Below are 21,710 nucleotides of genomic sequence, written 5' to 3' on the forward strand. Positions count from 1 at the left end.
CTTATTTTGTTGTTGTTGGATTAAACAATAAAGAGAAGAGAATAACAAATGAGTGTTTGTTGGGGACCAAACTCCAAATTTTAATGACAGGTACTACCATAAAAACTAAATTTGATTTAATTTTATTACATTTAAAAATCAATTAACATTAAATATAGTTAATATAACTCTATGGTCATGCAGTAATAATTTTTAATGTACAACTCATTGCTGCAAATCAGATATAGATTTCTGTCTTCTAGTTTTGAATAATTCTTTTAACCAAAGACTGACAATTCTTGGTGTCTTGATATATTCCAAATACTAGGGCTACAGTAAAAATATAAAATTTCAAAAAACAAACAAACAAACAAAACCTAAGTAAAAAGCCCCCTCAAAAACTTACAAAAACCTCCACATATTAAATGTTTTCTCAGAATCCAAAGCAATTATAATTGCTGAACTCTGTCTATTTTGAGAAATCCACAAAAATATTATAGCAGTTAGGATCTTTCCCATCATTCCTCCAAACGGTTCAGAACACCTGGAACAAAGTTGCTCGGGAGGAACCTGAAGGTGCAATAAGAGTATAGACATACACTTGCTTCATCATGCTTTTTTGAAGTGGGCCCAAACCCGTCTGCTCACCTACATTTGGTTATTTTCAATATGATTTTTCCACCACCATTAATCTAGGTATCTTTTCATTTGCTTCATTTGTAGAAGCTCCTTTTAAAACCTGGTTTTCCCTGGTTTGGCAATTGGAAAGGGCCTTGCGGGGCAGTCTCACCAATGAACTGTCTGCTTATATGAGATAAAACAGGTACAAACCAGAGCTTCCCACCATATCATTGGGATATTGTCAAGCCAGGAAGCCATCAGGATTCACCAGTTCCTCTGATGGACCATTATAACAAGTCCTTTGCCATTTCAGAAATCCCAGGTGCTGACAATCTGTAGCTAGATAAAAAACTGCTCTGAAATAGCAAAGGATAAACACCCATGTCATCCATATTTCTTCATCTGCTCCAAAGTAAAGACCAGATCCAGCATGTGCTTACTGACATTTGTTGGGATTAAGTTTACCTGGGACAAACAAACCAAAGACACATCAAGAACTGCTTTGTGAAGGCTGGAGCATACAATGGTTGATGTAAAAGTTGCTGGAAAAATAAAATCTGACCTCAAAAATGAGGGAGGGCTTCTTAGAAAAATGACAGAATTTGAAATGCTCATACAGAATTAAGAGCACCTACTAGGATGCTTATATAAACTGCTACTCAGATATGACATAGAACAAATAAAAAACTCATGATAAAATGGATGCAGAACTTTAAAGAAACAGTCACAACACAACAATCGGGAGAATTATGGAACAAATTTATAAGATGTACCTGGGACAAGTCCATGGTAATACGGAGGACATGAATCTCTAGGCCACTTTATCTCCCTTCCCTCACCAGAAGCATCAACACTGAAATCCCCTGCTCCAAAACCTGAGAGACTCCAATACTAGCTTTGCAATGAAGCTCCAGGAGAGACACTGCAGGACAATGGGATGATTGGAACAAGTAGTCCCCAGTTTAAGAATGAGTTCCATTCCCAAGGTCTGTCCTTCAGTCAAATTTATATTTGTTGCCTTCAGCAACTCTTTGGCATTCAAATCCCAGCCTCTGTCCTCCTCACTGCTCTCAATGACAATGTGCTGCAGCATCTATTCTCCAACTCATTCTCCAATATCTTCTTCAAAGCCAACAATTCTTTCATGGTCACCTAATCAAAATGGTGGCTGCCATTATCCTTTGTTCTGATTAAATCCTAATATAAGTATGTGTTTTTAGACACTTATGATTTATATCTCTTGGTCTAGTTCTAACTTCAGTAGCAAGGCCTAATTTTTTGGCCATAATTTATTTTTCTCACCTGAATATATTTGATTTCTTTTCTTTTTTGAAAGCTATCTCTTGTGTAAAGACAAAATGCCTATGTTCAATCTACATGGTATCTATTGTGTCGTGTCGTGTCGTGTCGTATCGTATCGAAGCACTGTTCCACTACAAACAAACTCTGGGAGGCTCTCAATATAAATGAAGCATAGAACCTTTAGAGTACATTAGCCTTCTTCTTAACTTTAAACCTGATATTTACACTTAATGCAATAAATAAATACATTAATAAACATTTCTACTCCCCACTGATAATTTAGTGTCCTAAAGTAGCTTTCCCCCAGCTTGATAATTGAGGATGTATTCAATTAAATCTCCAGTAATTTCAGTAGCATAATGGCCATACTTGGTCCATTATGGGATCTGAAATTCAACACTCCTAAAGAGTGCCAGTTTAGAGGACAGATACCACTATTAAGTTGCTATATATCATCATGGGGTATGTGTGTAAAACTGGATCATGAAAACCCCTTGAATCTAACACAGGCATTCCAAAATGAACATCCCACTGCCATAAAAAATCATTATAACAAATCTTCATCTTTTAAATGTAAATCCTACAGCTCAGTAAAAGGGAACTGAGAAAATTTAAGAAATGCTTCTAATTAATGTAAGTTAATCAAATCTGCTGATGTTAAATTTAAGCAAAATTCTGCTTTCTCCCATGTCCTCCAACAACAAAACCACACATTTCTTGGGCATAAACCAAGAGTTCCTTTTGTCGATAAAGACAGACTTTTGAGCAGGAATTTGGTCTTTGGAGAAGATGACCTGATAGCTATTGATAACTGACCTGATTAAAGTATGTCTGATGGGAATAAAATATATATCCTCATACAAAAAAGGGAACACCTATAAATGCCCCCTTATCTGATTGAATGCTATGTGTTATGAAAACTACAACAGCAGGAATAAAACAGCAATGAGAACAATATAAAAACAACCAATATATAGATGTCATATTTACAATTGGTTCTAAACAAATTTATATCAACAGCTTTGCAGGCACAGAAATATTAGAAAACAGGATCTAAATGTGAAGAGTATGAGAAATATTTCAAAGAACAGTGATACATTCATGATATATTGAACTTGGCAATTTACCAAGAAATGAAATATGCATTTGAACAACCTTTCAAATTACAGCATGCACATTTCATACACTTGAATGAAATCATAATCTAAATTTAGAAAACCCTTTATTGCAAAATATATTCCAGGGATAAATTGTATTAGTGGAAAAGGCATGCATCTGAATTTGAAATCCACACATACCATGTTCCAGAAAAGACAACCCATATTCATATGATCAGACATGAGATAGTGAAAACATGGAAGGGAACAGGGCAACATGTCCCACCTCCCGCCTGTGTCCTTTAATAAAAGAGAACATCTATGCAGCATACAAGCTCTGTGGATAAGATCCAATCAATATTGGAAGATCAAATTCAGAAGGTTTATTCTAGCATCATAAGCAAGGTTACAGTAGTATCAGCATGGAAGAAACCGTCCAAGTTTCATTAAACTCTAATTCTCATCCCCATTATTAGCATGATTGATGTTCTTGGATGACTGAAGCTCTTCTCCAACAATATCTGAATGACACTCAGTTCCCACCTTGTCTTAGACCAGTGTTTCTCAACCTTGGCAACTTTAAGATGGGTGGGAATTCTGAGAGTTGAAGTCCACCCATCTTAAAGTTGCCGAGGTTGAGAAACACTGTCTTTGACAATAGAACACTCTATTAAAATACATGGTATATTAATACAGGGAAGAAAGTCTTCAAAATGAAATGAAAACATTATGAAAGGAAAAACTGGGAATGATTTGAATTCAGGATTCACCCCCTCCCCCCCAAAAAGGAATCAGCTTCAATGCCAATAGAGTACATTTGAACATATGTATAAAATGTTTGTCTCTTACCCATATATAGGCTTCTGGGTGCAATTTGAAGTGCTTGATCTATAAAGACCTTTATGGCTTGCCACCAATTTATCTTTAGGACCTCCTCTAGAATAGGCCCAATCACTTCACTTTTGCCAGGAAAAGCCACTTATACTGTACAGTAGTTCCATACTTTTGAGAGATGAAGGGGGCCAAGGCCCTGCTTTTAGGTAGCAGCACTGGCCCTCTGAAATAGTTTCCTAAGGAAAATAGGTTGGCTCCTTCTTTAATTCCCTTCCATAAGGAGTTGAAAACAATTTTATGGAGAGCGTTTGGGGGAGACATGACGAAGTTTTATTTTATGTTGCATTATTTTAAGTTAATGCACTATTTGATTCATAGGGGAAAGATAAGTAGCTCTAAAAATGTTTACGCTAAAATTAGTATTTTGGTGGCAGGATGTTTGTTTCTTTGCACTGCAATATTATCCAGGATCATTAGTTATAACATACCTGTGTCTTTATTTTATGCAAGAGATAAAACAAAATCTGAAACTTAGCAAGCTTTTCTTTAATTTTAAAAAGATATGGCAGATATCATTGGAGTTTTCTATATTTACTTTATCTTTCAGAAATGATAAGCTTTGTACCTTAAAGAGCAAAAAGCAAGGAAGAACATGGTTTTATTGGTTTTTTTTGGGGGGGGGGTTAATACAATGAAATTATTGTCAACTGTCCTACATTACAATGGGGAAATAACATCATGTAGAATTGTGCCTACACTATATGAATCACTCAAAAAAGAACAAAAGATGTGCTTATAAATCCCAGGAGCCAGAGAGGAATAGGAAGGATTTAGAAGAGGAGTAGTGAGAGAGACAACATGGATAACTGTGAAAGTGCAATGTCTAAAACTCTTATGAAGTAAACAGTTTTAAGTTATAATTTCCTCTGGAATTTATTCTAATTTATTCTAAGAAAGAATACAAAAATGTCTCTCGGTATTTTCCACTGACCAGAACTAACTGTCATAATGTAAAAGAATGAAGTCCCACATGAAACTTGAATTATATTTTTATGGGCATAGAAGTGGCACCTCTAAGGGCAGGAAAACTGTGAACCTCAGGTGCTGTCAAGGAAGGGGGTTCTGGGAGTTGTAGTTTATCAAGACTGCGAGAGCTACAGATCCCCCACTCCTGGTCTTTATGAATAAGTTTTACTAAAAGTTTTTCTTATTTGTATCTGCAGTATACAATGGGCATGTCGTCTCTGGTAACACCTGCAGCTGACAGCACAAGCTGGGATCTTGAAGGAGGCAGAACTACGTTTGGGACTGTGGGCTTGCAACATTATTTATAAGGGCTGTTTGAGAAGCTAGCTGAAGGAGGAGGAGAGGTTCAGCCAAAGCCCTTGGAGGCTATGGCTGCACAGTTGATGGAGACAGGAAATATAAACTCTGCTTTCTTCTTCTTGAATCTCTTCTCACTGATAATTTCTCCACGTAATGGGGAATCAATACTCTCACAGTATGCTCTGGCCAACCAAGTTTTCTGTTCCCCAGTTAGGAAGCCTCAGTAACTAAAGTTAGCTATAGCTCAAGATAAACTCTCTTTCATGCTTAAATGAAATTTAAGAATTGTAAAATTTTAAGCTTGATATTTTTGCCCTTTTAAACATGCAACCTTAGGAAACTAAGGAGTTTAGCCGCATATTTGGCAGTAACAGATAAGAGGCTTGCAATATTCTGGTCTATATCATCTTCAGCTGAATAAAAAATGTTTCACTTAAACCTAGTTATTACTGTTACCTTACATCTGAGTCCTAAGAGCATTATGGAAAATGTCCCCCTGGATTCTGTATAAAATTGGCTTTTGACGATTTTTTTGGACATGGATGAATATAAATCTGACCTTGGGTAAGCATGCATATGACAAAGCTTCCAGATTTACTTGGGTGCAATTAGACATTTACAGAGTTACCTTTAAAAAAAAAAAAAAGCATAGAAAAGTCTGTTCACATTAAAATCTCAAATCATGAACATGAGAATATAGCATGATTACAATGTATATGAATCCCAACCAATATCTAGAATATACAACTCTGTCTCATCAATTCACAAAGTATTTATATCTATATGGCCCCACTGATTTAAAAATGACAATGCTTGGATAATTATTTTCATCCAAAATACTGTTTTGCCAAGAAGTGGGCATAGTAGAGAAAATAGGAAAACAGCTCTAGACTGTTTTTTTTGCATTTCTTTGGAATGTGGATTAGTTCTTTGCAGGAATTTGTAAAAGTATGAGCCACAGAGTAGTGCCACATGATCTATGCAACTTCAAGACTCCTCTGAGAGTAATACACATTTAGAGACAGCACACAAAAATGACATAAATTTATATATGGAATTTAAGCTATTGACAGATGATATATGAGCTTCTGGGCCTGGAGAGATTTCAGTGAATAACATGGTAATTTACTGCATCTAACCTGAAATACCAGATCTATTTTTCATTTTCTGTTTTCTGTCACTGTTTGGTCTCCCTTGCATTTGGCTGTTTATGTTGTATTTGCAGTACAGGCAGTTGTAAATAGATTAATCATTTGGGGACTTTTTCTGAGATTCAGCATCCTTTACCGGCTGAAAGTCTGCAAAAATGACTGGAATACTTAATTCTAATACATAGTACAATAACTTCTCTAACGGTGAACTCTTGTGCTGAAGGCAATATAGTCAAAATAATGCTACTGAGAAACAAGAGAGAGTTATTAGCATGCCTGGGGGACTGCAAGTACAACTTTAGAAGAAATACACACACATATAAGGGAACAATCCTGAACCTGCAAAACAAAGTTTAAAGAGCAGAATGCATATTTGCAATAGAACCTCTAGTGCAGTGTTTTTCAACCGTGGCAACTTTAACATGCGTGGACTTCAACTCCCAGGATTCCCTAGCATGCATGGCTGGCTGGGGAATTCTGGAAGCCAAAGTCCACACACCTTAAAGTTGCTAAGGTTAAAAAACGCTGATAGTGTCTTGCTGTGAGAAGGAGACAGGAAGGGAGTGAAAAATAAAATGGAGTGTTATAGAATAGGGCCTGGCTGGCCAACAACCAGAACAGAAGCATTCCATATTCAAGCCTTTTTCTTGTAGGGTTTACTTGCATATTTGAGCCTTATCATTCAGAGAAATATGTGATGAATCCTTTTTTTTTTTTTTTTTGGTTCAGTGCTAGAAACTGTTCTGTAGGACATCACAAATGGAATAAGTTCTTTGTTTTTAATCTATCTCCACTAAAACAACTCCCAATTATGAATATAAATTGCAGTACATGTTAATATACATTACATATTTAAGTTTCTACTAAGAAAATAGCATATCTTTATCAAGATCAAATAAAGTAGAATTTAAATCTTTTAACATATTATCTAAAATGTTATTTTATGTTTCTTTTGATATCTGCACATCCTTTTTTTCCATGCAAAAATTGTGCCTGTTTAATCTTTTTTGCTTTGTCCTGGGTTGTTCAGAAAATTCTTACCTATTTTCTAAAAGCACGAATTATAAATAACAAGTTATTGATGACATAGTGCAGATAACAGATAAATAGCACAGTAGCCTAATAGCTTTTTCAATTGTTTTTACTCACTGCTTAATCTTGTCCCTAAAAGGCTACTATCACCCACCAACAGATTCTGACCTGTTCCTATGCAGCAATTTCTGCCTGTAGGCCTTGTTTGCCCATTGGAGAATCAGCTGTCATGCCTGACCCATGACTCCCCACCCCAACCAAACTGAGGATAAACCCTCACACTCATATGAAAGTCTATATACATCTTAGGATCTGCACTATAAATGTGCTTGGAAGCATGCTGGAAAACACCTTGCTTCTTTTTATTTACGCCGATTAAAGATCAAAATGAAAGTGGTACTGTTAACTCTAAATGTATAGGTCAAGGCAACTGAAGACCAATTCATGGATTACAGTTAAATTAGGAATAAAATACAAATTAGTTAGCAGAACTCAGTCAACCATGTCCCCAGAAATGTCCCATTAATTATAAGGGAAAGTAAACAAGCAAAGAAACAAAATAATGAGGCAGAATTGCTGACAAAATTGAAGAATTTATTAAATGGGTATGTTTATCAGGTCATCACAGGAAAAATGGAACTTTAGGGCAATACTTAGATCCCCACCAAATTAATATATCCAAAGGCAGACCACAAGACAGAATATATTTAATGAAATGGGTTATGCAAAATATTTTACAATTTTGAACTGATGCTCAAGATTCAGCAGATTCTGATAGATGAAAATTGTTCAAGTTATGCACTTATAATAAACCACTTTATACCACTACTGCTATTTTTGAAAGCTATTCCTACCATTACGTTTTGGCCTAAAACTGCTCTCCAAAGTCTTTCATGGGAATGTATGGGAAAGATTTGATATGGTTCCTGGTGTAATGATACATACTGATATCCTTGCAAACAGAAAAATAAAGAAGTACCTGATCAGAAATTATAGACAAATAAATAACCCTGCATTTGAAGTACCAATTTTTACCTGCAAAAGTAGGCTCACAATATGGCTAAATAATACTTTGATTCTTTTTTAATATTACATCTGTCTTTGAGAACAAGGCCACATTCTACTATCCAAAATCTACTGCCAGCTTGTTATATTCAGTTGGAAACAATATTATAATAATTCAACATGTGATTATATTTAATGACTATACATAATCATAGTTAATTTTTATTTGACCTGAATAAACTATATGAATCTAATCTATAAATCCAACTTAAAAATAAGCTAAGAAATTGATTAGAATCATCCTAGAATCACAGAATACCAGATAACTGCTAGTATTAATTTCTTCTTCAGCAAAATTCTATATTCTCCTAAAATAATCTGTACTCTCCCCGCCCCCCCAATCATGGAAATTAAATACCCGGTGAATGTTTATTATTCACAACATCATTTGCAAGTTAAAATGCTTTTATTGAGACATTTACTATTCCAGTAACAGTTTCTAACAAAGTAACCAAAATGTACACAAATGGTACATAGTATTAGTTTCCTCTTTCTATAAAAGAGGAAACAAAAATATTGTACTATTCATTGAACAAAGCAGGTGTGAGAGTAGATCATGCCAAAACCCTTTGCACTGCTCCTAATTCTATGAAAGAACAAAAAAGTGGTAATGAAACCATTCTGAACAGAGTCAAGACAACACAAGAGAAAGTGTTCTGAGTTTATGTATACCACTTTCATTGCATTATTTGCTATCCGCTAATTCTTTAAACCTAACATTTTAAAAAAAAATTAAAATCAAGTGGACCAATAGTTTTAACTATAACATTAACAAATATTGGCAAACACTGAAATGTTGACAGTCTGCTCTTTTAAAGGTCAACAATTAAATCTGAGCAGCTGCAAAGCTGAGAATATTACAGATTTTAGTCAAAGAGTTGGGTAAAAATTGTTGGCTTTGTTGAGAAATATGGTGACCCCCCCCCATTTTTTAAAAATAAAGTAATCCTATTTGAAATGTACTTGACCAATATCCAGCTGCCAAATTAAATGAGTATTCTAATTCATAAACTGGGATAATTAACATGAGAAAATATATTGCTACCAGATGTAATACATTCATTTGGAATTTAAGATACATTTAAATCCCCAATTTTTTTTTTCTTTGAGCTTATGTGCAATATCTCTACCTGAATTTGTTTTCTGCATTATCTAACAAATATCAGCTGCCATTATGTAGTATTACTAAAATTTCTTTAGACATTGCCGTCCTGAATATGTATTTTATAAAAAGGCAGGATAGAATTGTGGAGCACCCTAAATAACAACAACAACTCCTTATTAAATTAGCTCAAGGACAGGGGCTCTGTGACTCTTTAGATGTTGCTGAACTACAATTTCTATCATCCTTGACCCCTGGCTATGCAAGGTTGGTCTGAGGAAACATCTGGAGGGTCTTGAACCTGATATAGCCCAATAAGCTACAATTTAAAAAAAAGGGTGACTTCGTTTTTCCCAAATAACATTGGTTAAAGTTAAGTTGAATTGGCCTGGGTTGGTACTTTCATGTGGGATCTCCAGAGGATCCCAGGGCTGTATGCCAGACTGGGAAGAAAAAAAAAAGAAGATATACACACAAACAACATTTTGGAAGAAGACAATTAAAACACAATAATGTTAAGAAAATTGTATGTCATCAGGATTTCAGCTCAATCTGGAGGCTTCTTTTAAATGTAATATAAGGCAAACATTCTCAATTCAGTCAATGTTATGAATTCATGCTCATAATCATATTATTTGGAAAATACGTGTTTTGAAGTTCATCATCAATGTTTTTTTATATTGTATTAAAGCTTATTTACACAGGGATTATTGTTTGCCTCCAGGGAAGAATTCATAATATACTGTGACAATTATATCCTATACCTAGAGCTTATTTTCTGTGAATAAAGTCCCAAGGTGGGAAGGATGGGTTAGCTTGCATCACTACAACCAAGTGGTTGCATCATTTAGAGCGGCCTCCAGTCATATTAGCTCTGTGCTTAGAAAAGCATATTCCAAGCAAATGGGCAAATAGACCCCATTTCATCAAACTATAGTGACTTCATGTTAGAATTACAAAATTATACACTGGACTTCTTTCTTCTGCATGCAAATCTTATGAATTCCATGTAACCCCCATATATTTAGCCCTTACACTCTCAATTTTGGTATTTTGCAGATCTATTTGTGTATGATTAATATCCAGGTGTTTGTATTCGCCTTACTTTTTAGGATTATAGAATGTAAGGGTTGAAGGGACCTTGGAGATCATCTACTCCAACCAGCTGACCAGAGCAGGAGTCCTCTTCTAGGGCATTCCTGACAGATGGCCACCCAGCCTCTTTTTAAACACTTTAATGAAGGGAAGTCTATAACCTCCTAATGCATTCTGTTCCTGATGTCCAACCAAAATCTAATTATAATTAAAAACCACTGTTTCTTGTCCTCTCTTTTGAACAATTCTGTCCCATCTTCAATATGACAGTCCTTCAGATAATTGAAGAGAGCTGTCATATTTGTCTCTGTTACCTCTGCTCCAGATTAAATACCCTCAATGCCTCCAACTGCTCCTCCTATATATATATATATTTAATTCCAGGGCCCTTAGCATCTTGGTTGCTCTCTTCTATACATGTTTATTAATTAAGTCCTTCAAAAAAATGTGATGCCAGGACTGGACACAATATATTAGCTATGGCCTGATGGACACAGAACACAGAGAAAAAATGATTTATCTTCAGTTGACACTATACACTTATTGATGGAGCCTAAGGTTACAATTCCATTTTTTGTTTTGCAACTGCACCATAGTTGGCTCACGTTCAGTTTGTGATCCACTATGACACTCTGATTCTTTTTGCACATACTACTGCCCTACATCTTGTATCTTTTATTTTTCCTACCAAATGTAGAATGTTGCATTTTTGTCCACTGATTTCTTCCCATTGGTCCAGCTTGTTAAAAAGTCTCCTGAAACTACTCCCAGAGCCCTATAGTACACCACTTAATACGTCCCTCCAGCGTGACATGGAGCCATTAATGCACACTCATTGGGAACTTATGCCCAACCATAAGTGATTATACCTCCTTGGTGATCATACGTATTTTCCATTTTCAATATCACTCTCTTTTAATTCTTATCCCAGTCAAAGGCTTCATATGCATTTGCACAATTTCCCCTTCCTTTTTTTCTCATTGGAGTAATATATAATTATATTTTCAGAATCTTGAGCAGTTCCCAATCCTCTTGCACTTTGTTTGATCCAGAGGATTCTACTGAGTACTTACTTAAAATTGTTAAAACTGGTTTTCCTGAAATCTAATCCTCATGTACAACCGTGCTCCAATTTTCCCCCTGAAGTTTTCAACGCTATTATCTTCAATCAGCTTTTCTTAGCGGTTAGGCAGAGATATAGGAAGACAGTTCCCCTTGGCTCTTCTTCAACTTTCTGTAAAATGAAACAGTCAGCAACACCTCTGAGGAATTTTTAGGACCTTGCAATACTGGCCAAGTTGATTTTCCAACACAAATTTGGATAGCTAAATTTTTCATTATAGTATTATTTATTGTTGGTCGGATAGTCACCCAGATGTTTAGACTGCATTTGGCATTTTTGTCCACCTATCAAGTCCTTCCCAAGGACCTGGGATAGACAGATGTTGCTGTTTACTAATATTAAAGGTATTGTCGCAGGATGTAAGCTGTCCCAAATAAAGCTGCCTTTTGCAATTGACTGATGGTGATTTTGTCAATGCCAATGGTGTTCTAGTGGTGCTCCAGATGTTTTGGAATTGCACTCACGGCACCTATTACTGTTGGTAGTAACTTTGCTTTCTTTTGCCACAGTTGTTCCATTTCTATTTGCAGCTCTTTGTATTTTGTGATTTTCTCCAGTTGTTTCTCTTCTCTTCTGCTGTCTCCAGGTATTGCAATGTCCACTATCCAGTCTTTTTTGTCTTTCTTATCAACAATTGTTAAGACTGGGTGTTGTGTGGCAGATGCTTGTCTGTTTGAATTCTGAAGTCCCAGAGCACTTTAGCTTCCTTGTTTTCTATTACTTTGTCTATTTTGTGGTCCCACCAGTTCTTGTTTGCAGGCAAGTGGTATTTCTTATAGATATTCCAATGCACCAATGTTGCTACTTTGTTATGCCATTGTTTGTAATCAGTCAGTGCAATCTTCTTACAGCAGCTAACTAGGTGGTCCACTGTTTCTTCAGCTTCTTTACAGAGATGGCACTTGCTGTTTGTTGCTGTCTTCTCAATTCTGGCTTTATATACATTTCCTCTTAAGGTCTTGTGCAGCCAGAATTAGTCCCCTTTGTCTCTTTCTTCAACTTTCCTGCTCTTAGCCATTGCAGGTCTTGTTATCTGCTTTGCTTGCTAGTTTTTTTATGAGCTGGCCATGTAATACTTTGCCTTGCCATGTCTCTATTCTTCATTGGTCTTTCTTGTTCGCCAGTTTGGTCTCTTCAGTATTCAGTAAGCCTTCATGGCGCACTAGCTTCAGCACATCTTCTTCACTGTCCTTCAGATATTTTTCTAATGCCCTTTTTTCTTCTTCAACTGTCTAGTATACTTGCAATATTCCATGCCCACCTTGGTAAATAGAGTGTGTCAACATTGCTGCATGGATGAAGGGCATGATTCATTGTCATTATTTTTCTGGTCTTCCTGTCCAGGGAAGTTCTGCTTGAGTCCAATCCACTATTCCAGCTGTATATTAATGACTGGAATTGCCCAGGTCTTAATTGTCTTGATGGTATTTCCACCACTGAGTTTGGATTTTGATCTTCTTCACTCTTCTGATGTATTCACTACTAACCTTCTTCTTGACTTCAGTGTGCTTGATGTTGGCAGCCTGAAGGATGCCCAGGTATCTGCAGTGATCTTCTTCATCCAGACTCTTCATGTTATTTCCATAGGGCATCTTGATTCCCTTAGGTTTCACCACTTTTCCCCTGCTGATGGTAAGGGTGGCACATTTGTCCAGTCCATAACCCATTGCGATACTTTGGCTATATATTTGGACAGTGTTGAGCAGTGATTCCATTTCAGATGGTGTTTTTCCATATAGCTTCAAATCGTCCACGTAAAGGAGGTGGGATAGCCTGGCAGATGTTTTTGATGTTTGATAGCCATGGCCTGACTTGTTCAGTATTCTTGACTGAGGAATCAATGCAATGACAAACACAGTGGTGACAGTGAGTCTCCTTGAAAGTTTCCTTTCTTGATGTTAACCTCCCCCAGTTTATCACCACTGACCAGCAACTATGTCTTCCATTGTGCCATTGGTCTTTGCACAAAGTTTCTGATGTTTCTATTGACTCCTGTTATTTCTAGGTACTTGATTATCCAGTCATGTGGCAGGGAATCGAATACCTTCTTGTAAACAATCCAAGCTATATTCAAGTTGGTCTTCCTTCTCTTACAGTTTTCCAAAATCATCTTGTCAATTAGGAGCTGATCTTTTGTTCCTCTGGGGGTTTCCTTTCTGCTCAGATGGAAAGAGCTTGTTTTCAACTAGATGCTGTTGGACTGCATCAGCTTTAACACCAGTTAGCAATTTGAAAGTTGCTGGTAAGCAGGTAATTGGCCTGTAGTTGCCTGGTGCTGCCCCTTTTGCTGGATCTTTCATTATCAGGTAGATTTTGCCAGAGGTTAACCAAACTTCAATTTCACCTCCTTGCAATATGTTGTTAAACTGCTTGGCAATGAGTGGGTGCAGACCAATAAGATGTTTCAATCAAAAGCTATGCAGTTCATCTTCACCTGGTGCTACCAGTTCTTGCTCTTCCTTGCCTTTTTCTCCACCATTTCTGTTATTACAAGTTTTTCATTTCAGCTCCTTTTTTATTTTTATCCACCTCCTTTATCCAAGCTGCATTCTTTTTGTATTTCTTTGGGTTGTCCCATAGCTATGCTCAGGACTGCACTGTTTCTTCTTTGTGAAGTGCTGACTGGTTCATTGCAGTCTCTCAGTTGATGGATTGGTAGAAATGTTTCTGATCTGACTGAAATTGGGGATTCTGCCTAAGGTGTGCAATTCAAGCTTCGTATCTGCTGATCTTTTTTGCTATGGCTGTTATTTGCTGCTTTGTGATTCTTTTATCTTCCTTGTGTCTTCTTGATCAGCTATTTTTTGGTCTTCTTGTTCTTCAGCTTCTTTTCTTTTATCTGTTTTAGCTTGCTTATATCTGATCTTAACATGCTGACTTTATTTTCCAACCTGATCTATGTCTGGCTGTACCATTTATTCTCACATGGATCTATACAAATGGGTATTTGTTAATGAACTTAAAGAGTCTTGGGATTCTTTCTGTCACATTCCCAGATGTGTGTCTTAGGAAGGCAACATGCTTCTCTTGACAAACTATCTAGCCAAAAGTTGCTTATTCAGTCCCTGTCAGTAGGGAATCTCGTCACCACGCATTTTTCTACCTTTTCTGGGCAGATGGAATTTCATTTAAATGTCACTTATCCTGACTGCAAATGTCAGGAGGTCAACCTATCTTTATTTGTGTACATTCATGTACATATACACACACTTTATACTTTATAAGCAAAGCAGTTAATCCTTAGAAGACATGACAAATAAGAAAAATCTTTTAGAAATTATATACCTACAATATATAAACAGATGGTACAATATCTTCTGAACAATTGAAGACCATAATGTTGCATTTATCATCATGAAATCTTGATGATAAAACAGATTTTAAATTGTCCAAATGTGCTCTGACTATGGACAGGAAAATGTCTTGGACAGAAGGGTATCTGAAGACACATTTGCAGTAGCTTTGTAGAATTCAAGCAGGCCTATCTTTCCAGAGCACTTGGATGGGAAGCAAACAAGCAAAAAGCATAAATGTATTTTAGGCAGCTGTCATTCTGTTTTACATTTAGAGATGTGTAAGCACCCAATGGTCCAAAATGGGTTTGTATCAGAGTATGTATTTTCATATAAGCCAAATTTCTCTCCACAGCTCCTTTGTTTTGAAAAATAAACCCATGGGTCCAAGTGAAGTCTTTTTGACTTTATTTTAAACACATCTAAACATGATGGGAGAGGGAAATAGATTTTTTTCACCTTATGTAGAGTGGTCCTGATCTGGATCAAGCCACCACAAACTTATTCTCAAATAAATAAAAACTCTAAGGGCAACGGCATATATGCAATTTTGTGTCTTGCATGGTTTAGCTAAGTTCCATCACAAAATAAAGGAGGGATATAAATGGAATGAGTGAATGAATAAAAGAAATAAAATAAGCAAATCTATCATTCTCAGCTTATCTGAAAAAGGCGAAAGTATTATATAAAATAGTTATATTTCTTCCTGGCAGCCTTTTATTTGGAATTTATCAGATCCAAAACTCTACCAAAAACTCACTTATTCTTGCTTGATTGTCTGTGATTGTTAACAGAATTAACAATATAGAAAACAAATTTTTTTCTATGTCAAAAGCAGCTCAGTAAAAATACAGTAGTGCATTATATATCCTATAATACTCCTTTCATATTTTAATGGCATAATACAAGGAAGGAGCTATGGAAAGTAATTTTAGAAAGCCATTAGGCCCACAGGTAATTTTGTTAATGAAACACTGCTTGGTTTAACCCTTATTATGTTAATTGAACAAATATGCTTCATACCTTATGCCCCCCAAAAATCATTAGTTTCAAACACATGTCTGGCAGATGGCTGAACCCATAAGGGGGAAGGGTAGAGGTCTCAAACCTCCATTCTCAGAAACCTCTGGGTCACCACACACTAGCCCCAACTCTTAGTTTGAGACAGCAGGTTCACAGTTCCTGCTACTATCACCTATGTTTCAAAGGATGCCTCACATAGCATCCAAACCCTAACCTTGGAGTGTGTCATAACCTGTATCTTGATCTTCTAATTGCTGCATTACTGGCAATTAAAGGGTTAAAACACAAAAGACAAAATCAAGTCTTTAATGCCACTTCTTGGCCAAATAGCATATTTGCATGTAGCTAGAGGATTCAGCCCTTCCTCACCTCCCTGGGAGATAAACAAATCTCTTAAGAGATAAACAAAATAAAACTCTAAAACAAATACATGTTTTAAAAAACGTATCTGTTGTACCTTTTAGGTATTAAAATGCTGACATTCAATGTTTAAAAACCAATTGAACTGATTCTAGTTTAAGAATCTACAGTAAATCCTTTTCTGTGTTCCACTACAATTTGACACAATTTTCTCAGTTATACCTCCCTATCTCAGTTGAACAACAATATCCTTTTGTGATATTACATCTCGCTTTCCCTTGAAGCTTGACTTTATCTGCAACTTGGCGTTTTTAGAGTCTTGAAACACTTGGCATTTGTAAGACATTTCTATATGGAGTAGGGCCATACAAAGCATTAAAAGAGGTGAATTTTGAAACGTGCTCTATACTTAATATACTTATATATATTATACTTATTCTTAGCTCTATACTTCCAAGATGGCGGCAGGGGGCGGACGCCTAGTGTGGAGCTCCCAGCCATAACCTCCTTTTTGGCCTCTACCATAACCATGAGCAACTATGCGGGTGAGGAGAGTTGGAGGCGTGGGATTTTCGTACGAATGGGGGGTGAATGAAGAGAACCCCCGGTGTTACCTCCGTCCGACGCGGGCCGTGGCCGTGGGGAGAGGAGTTGCGGCGGCGGCGGCGGCGGCTGGAGCAAGGACGGAGAGGAGAGGACGTGGGCAGATGTGGCAGCGGGCGACGCTCGGTCCCAGAGGGCCCACGGAGGTGGCGACGGGAGAGCGTTGGTGGCTGCAGCGGCGTCGCCAGTGGAGCCGAGAACGGCGCCCGGGCTTGAGGGGAGCGACGCCGGACTTGAAGGCGGGCCCTGCGGGGCCGGGAGTGCTGGCGGAGCGGGGGCCCAGGCCCGGTGCAGCTGGCCTCGGCGGTGGGAGCGCCTGCGGTGAGAGAGCTGGCGCTGACGGCGGGACGCTGGCAGCGAGGCTGAAGGAGATTGGAGGCCAGAGCCCGGCAGCCACAGTGACTTTGAGACCTTGGGGGTTGGGAGATGAGCCTCTATGTGGCAAGGGGCGCCCCCTCCCCTAGAGAAGGGGGACTCGAGCGGGTGGGCGTATGTGAGTGGAGGCTGTGATTGGAGAAGGTGAATGTGCTGCTCTCTGCCTGGGTGGGAGACGGGCAGAGGACAGGAGTGAATGGAGTCCCTCTCTCCCTGGCCAGTGAGAGAAGCCAGTGGAGAGAGGGTGAGTGTTTGTTAGAGGATTGGGAGAGGTGACCCCCTGTTGGCGCTGAGAGCGGTCAGCTGAAGTGCCACAGGGGCATGTGGCCCCACCCCTTTTTTGTCTTGTATGGTGGAGGGTATGGCGGGCCCCTTAAGTGGAAGGCCTGGAGGGGGGGAGGTGGACCTCGGGCAGTTTAGGGCGGGCATTCAGGTGGTGACGGGCAAGGGGCGGTATGGTGGGAGCCAGAGGGCAGGCCGTTTCAGGGGAAGACGCCCCCGATGCGTTATACCGGTGGCGTGTTCCGGCCCTCAGAGCTCAAGCCCAGACCCTGGTCAGCAGGCCTACAGAGGCCCGGGCTTTCGTCTGTTGCTGCTGAATGCCAGGTCAGTCAATAATAAGGCCCCCCTTATTTACAACCTTATTGGGGAGGAGCAGGCTGACCTGGCGTGCATCACCGAGACCTGGCTGGCACCAGAGGGGGGAGTAGCTGTCTCGGGACTGTGTCCAGCCGGGTTTAGGGTGTGGCACCAGCCGAGACCCCAGGGCAGGGGAGGGGGAGTGGCAGTAGTCATCAGGGAATCCCTACTGGCCTTCAGGGGCCCTGCTCCACAAGTTGCTGGATGTGAGACCCTGTTCCTGAGGTTGGGCACACGGGATCAGTTGGGAGTGCTGCTGGTGTACCAGCCTCCCTGCTGCATAGCAGCCTCCCTGCCTGAACTGCTGGAGGCCATCTCGGGGTTGGCAGTGGAGGTCCCCAGACTTATGGTCTTGGGGGACTTTAATCTGCCATCCCTGGGGTTGGCCTCAGAGGCAGCTCGGGAGTTCATGGCTACCATGGCAGCCATGGGCCTATCCCAGGTCATTGATGGCCCGACCCGGGACAGTGGTCACACTCCAGACATGGTTTTCTTATCGGAGCAGTGGCAGTGTGATCTGGTGGGGGATTTTACATTATCCCCCCTGTCATGGTCAGATCACTCCCTGGTGGCGGCAGGATTCTATGCTGCCCCCCTCCGCAGGGAGGCGGGACCTATTCGAACGGCCCGCCCCCGGCGACTGATGGACCCGCATGGGTTCCAAAGGGAGCTGGGGGTTGTTCCTGAGGCCTTGCTGCATGGCCCACCGGAGGCTCTGGCTGCAGCCTGGAATAAGGAGGCGGCTGGGGCCTTGGACAGGATCGCGCCTGTGCGTCCTCTCTTGGCCCATCACTCCCGGCGCTCCCCGTGGTTCACGGAGGAGTTGAGGGAGCTGAAAAGGGCTAAGAGACGGCTAGAGTGCCGCTGGTGGAAAACTCGGGATGAATCAGACCGAACACAGGTTAGAGCGGCTATTAAGGCCTACCCAGTGGCGGTAAGGGCGGCAAAACGTCAATATTTCTCCGCTCTTATTGCATCCTCAGAGTGTCGCCCTGCAGCCCTGTTTAGGGTCACCCGGGCCCTCCTGGGAAAAGGGGGGGCGGAGGACTACTTGCAGGGTCATGCAGAGGAATTTGCTGAACACCTGATGGATAAAATTGCTCAGATCCGCTCTCAGTTGGAAGCCAAGCGTGGAGTAGGTCCAGAAGAGTTGCCCAGGGAGCGTTCTTGCCCAGTTATCTGGGAGTGGTTTGATCCTGTTGTCCCTGAGGAAGTGGACAGGGTCCTCGGGGCTGTCAGTGCGACCACCTGTGATTTAGATCCGTGTCCCTCCTGGTTAGTTAGATCCACCCTAGGGTGGGTCCTTGGCGGTGGTTAATTCATCCTTGCAGGAGGGGGTGTTCCCGAAGCCTTTCAAAGAGGCTTTGGTCCGCCCTCTCCTCAAGAAACGGTTGCTAGACCCCACCCTCCTGGACAATTTTCGTCCAGTCTCCCACCTCCCCTTTTTAGGGAAGGTGGTAGAAAAGGTGGTCACGCAGCAGCTTCAGAGGATCCTGGAGGAAACGGATTATCTGGACCCCTACCAGTCAGGATTCAGGCCTGGTTATGGGACAGAAACAGCATTGGTCGCACTTTTAGATGATCTCTGGCGAGAGCGGGATGGGGGTAGTGCATCCATCCTTGCTCTTCTTGACCTCTCGGCGGCTTTCGATACCATTGACCGTGGTATCCTTTTGGGTCGGCTGCAGGAGTTGGGGTTGGGTGGCACAATGCTGTGCTGGTTCAGCTCCTTTCTCCAAGACCGAACCCAATCGGTGTTGATAGGGAGCGAGAGGTCCAGGCCCCGGCTCCTACTGTGTGGGGTGCCACAGGGGTCAGTGCTTTCACCGCTCCTATTTAATATCTACATGAAGCCACTGGGTGAGATCATCCGGCGCCATGGAGTGAGGTATCATCAGTATGCTGATGATACCCAACTATACATCTCTATCCCAGGTGCCTTAAGTGATGCTATGACTACCCTTTCGCGGTGCCTGGAGGCTGTGGAGGCCTGGATGGGGGACAACGGGCTTCAGCTGAACCCTGGTAAGACGGAGTGGCTGTGGATACGGGGAGCCTCAAGATCTAGGACTTTGTCATCTTTGGTTCTTGACGGGGTTGCACTACCCCAAACAGACCCGGTGTGTAATTTGGGGGTTCTCTTGGACTCACGACTCCTGCTCAAAGAGCAGGTGGCAGTCGTGGCCAGGAGGGCCTTTGCACGACTTCATGTCGTGCGGCAGTTACGCCCCTTCCTGGATCAGGGGGACCTCCGCACGGTCACTCATGCCCTGGTCACCTCTGGGTTGGACTACTGTAATGCGCTCTACATGGGGCTACCCTTGAACAGTATCCGGAAGCTACAGCTGGTGCAGAATGCGGCGGCGCGGACAGTTCTTAATGCCCCTAGGAGGGCACATATAACACCGCTGTTGCGTGAGCTGCATTGGTTACCAGTTTGTTTCTGGGTCCAATTCAAGGTGTTGGCCATCACCTTTAAAGGCCTTCATGGCACCTTTAAAGCCCTTCATGGGACCAGGTTATCTGAGGAACCGCCTCGCCCTGGTCACTTCAGCCTGTCCCACTCGGTCCAGCAGAAGGGGCAGGTTGCAGACCCCACCGGTCAGGGAATTTTGATTGTTGGGGTCTAGGCAGAGAGCCTTTTCTGCTGCAGCGCCTGCCCTATGGAACATCCTGCCTCCTGAGGTCCGGTGTGCCCCCTCCCTCATGGCCTTCAGGAAAGGTATTAAATCCTGGCTTTGCCAGAAGGCCTGGGGGCCAGAGGGGGGCCCGCACCTGTGGAGATGGCTGGTGGGATGATGGGTTGCCCCCCCCCAGCATCTTACAGATTTTTATAGGGCCAAAATTAGAGGTGGTTTTTTAGGGTATTTTTAATATGTTTTAAAATTATTTATAGTTTTTAGCCATCTTGGAGAGAATTGTATTTCTTCTTTTTTATTGTGAGCCGCCCAGAGTCACCCGTGGGGGAGATGGGCAGCATACAAGCCAAACAAACAAACAAACAAACAAACAAATAAATAAATAAATAAATAAAATGTTAGTGCAAGCCAAGCACCCTTCCTTGAAGTGTTAAGGAAGCTGTATCTTTTGGAAGGCTGGCAAAGCTACACCGTGCTGTCTGCATGTGAGTGTGCATGCACAACTGACAATCCCAGCACAGAATGATACAATGATGTGCCCGGGTCTGGGGCCCTGAGTGTACGCAGGGACCCATTTCTTGATTGTGCTTGTGATTATGGGGTATGATATTTCTTGACTACTATGTATTTTAATTTTGCATTGTTGTAATTGTTTTTATTTGATTTTAATTTTGTTAGCTTCCCAGAGTCACTTGTTGAGATGGGTGGCTATACAAATTGAACAAACAAACAAACAAATAAAATAAAAAGTGGGGATCCCAAAGGAAAAATAATAGGGATATGAAAAGTCCTAAAATTGGGTAAAATTCTACCCAAAATATTAACCCATTGCTGGGTATCTCAGAATGCGATGAATGATCAGATATGAGATTTGGGTTATTGCTCAATAGATACAAAGATTCAGCTGCTGTGAAAAATCCACCAATATTGCTATAGGTACATTTACACACCAATAGAATGTATACAATTCTATAATGCATCACTGTTAGATACTGTAACTCAACATAATTTTGTGTCCACACAAAAGCATGTCTGTGATCCAAAATCCTGA

General features: G+C 40.5%; 1 protein-coding gene across 2 annotated transcripts in view; it reads right to left on the reverse strand.

Annotated features, from left to right (window-relative positions):
• Positions 1–21,710, reverse strand: part of DOK6 (docking protein 6) — a 220,769-nt gene that overhangs the window by 82,623 nt on the left and 116,436 nt on the right. The gene's annotated exons all lie outside the window — the stretch shown is intronic.

Source organism: Python bivittatus, unplaced genomic scaffold (assembly GCF_059951505.1).
Source record: "Python bivittatus isolate LINGU-HERP-01145 unplaced genomic scaffold, Pbiv_v1 ctg000840_np1212, whole genome shotgun sequence".
NCBI lineage: Eukaryota > Metazoa > Chordata > Lepidosauria > Squamata > Pythonidae > Python > Python bivittatus.